This window comes from Teleopsis dalmanni, chromosome 2, assembly GCF_002237135.1.
Source record: "Teleopsis dalmanni isolate 2A chromosome 2, ASM223713v2, whole genome shotgun sequence".
Classification (NCBI taxonomy): Eukaryota; Metazoa; Arthropoda; class Insecta; order Diptera; family Diopsidae; genus Teleopsis; species Teleopsis dalmanni.
Window position 1 is genome coordinate 208,588,805 of NC_051847.1, and position 1,623 is coordinate 208,590,427.

General features: G+C 30.7%; 1 protein-coding gene across 4 annotated transcripts in view; it reads right to left on the minus strand.

Annotated features, from left to right (window-relative positions):
• The window catches only part of LOC119673873 (phosphofurin acidic cluster sorting protein 2-like), a 62,967-nt gene that overhangs the window by 56,200 nt on the left and 5,144 nt on the right, over positions 1 to 1,623 (minus strand). The window lies entirely within an intron of this gene.

Consider the following 1,623-nt stretch of genomic DNA (forward strand, 5'->3'; position numbering starts at 1 on the left):
AGCCAGGAAAATTAATTGCAAGGGGAAACAACGTTCGCCGGGTCAGCTAGTCTACTATAAAAATATCTATTCTACTATAAAAAATTGCCAGATGACATCATTAACATACACACAAGAAAATTTGTTTTATACTTTCTAAGGACTTATATTCAATTAATAAAGAAGCTTACTTAGTAAAACAAAATATCCTAATACCTCATTTAGATCACATCAATTGTTCTCATCTTAATTTTAGCTTTTAAACATACTGCTTATGAACTTAAGCATTTACGTATTTCATCATGCAAAATATTAAAATTACTGTGACATTTCACAATGAGTCATAAAAATGTGTAATAAATAAAAAAACATTAAAAAATTGCATAATAAAACACTTAAAGATTTCATGTTATAATTAGATTATAACAATAGTATTTAGGCACTCTGAAGCAGTATATATCTACACAAATCAGATTCTACACAAATCAGATTTTTCTTAGTTTTGCAACTACTTGCTAAATTATTGATATTTGGATAACGTTTCTTACTTATAAGAGACCTCAAATTGTCAGACATATATTAAAGTAAAAATAATTTTGATATTTACCTACAGTTCCTGAATATACATGCTATATATACTCCCTCTTCATAACAGAACTTAATCCTACTTATATTGTAAAGTATTTTACAAAATACAACAATTCTGATGTTATTGTTCTTGTAGCCTGCAAGGATCTGTTCGTTTGGGTGTCCTGAACGACGCAATCGTCGAACGAGTGGTTCCGGGACGTAAACCCGACAATTCTTATATGAGTTTGGTGTGTGTGGTCAGTATATGATTACATACTTCACAATATTAATAATAATTGTAGAAGAGGCATTGTTCAGAAACTTATTATACATAAAATACTCACAAAAAATTAAAGTAATTATTAAATATTAAGATAACTCACCCCATGAAATTTAAATTATTGAATATAAAGGTTTTATCAAGATCAAAACCCATAGCAATAATATCTTTAGCGTTTTCGCGCGATAATTTTATAGCGGCCTCCACTTTCAGATCTTTCCACAAAGTCTTTTCGTCATCAGTTAATTGAATAACTAAAGGAACATCGAATGTTTCTTGCAACCATCTATGAATGGTAGATATAAAGAGAACCCATATATATCAATTTCATAATTTTCAAACTAACTTAACTTACTTGCTCATAATAAATGGTATCAAATGACCTAAATGTAGTGATTCAGAACTTGGTCCTCGTCCCGTATACATATAAAAAGGTTTGCCCTGTTCTTTAAGTGTTAGAATTGTGTGCAAATCTCTATGCGAAAAAAAAATGCCACGCTTGATAAAATGATGTGCTGGCTTGCCTGTTATCTTTTCGAAACGTGCAATCAATTCTTCGTCGATTTTGCTAGACCCAAATCGCTCTATACATGCAAAAAAAAAAAAAAATATTAGTAATATTTGCAAATTTGCATTAAAAAATAATTACTTATAAGTTTATCATAATCGACACCAGCATCAGTCGAACTGGTTACACTCCATGGATTAACTATGTCATCATCTTGCACCACAACTTCAACTCCAGTAGCTACCATATCGTCCCCAGCTCCATCTTTGCCATTAGTCAGCGTTAG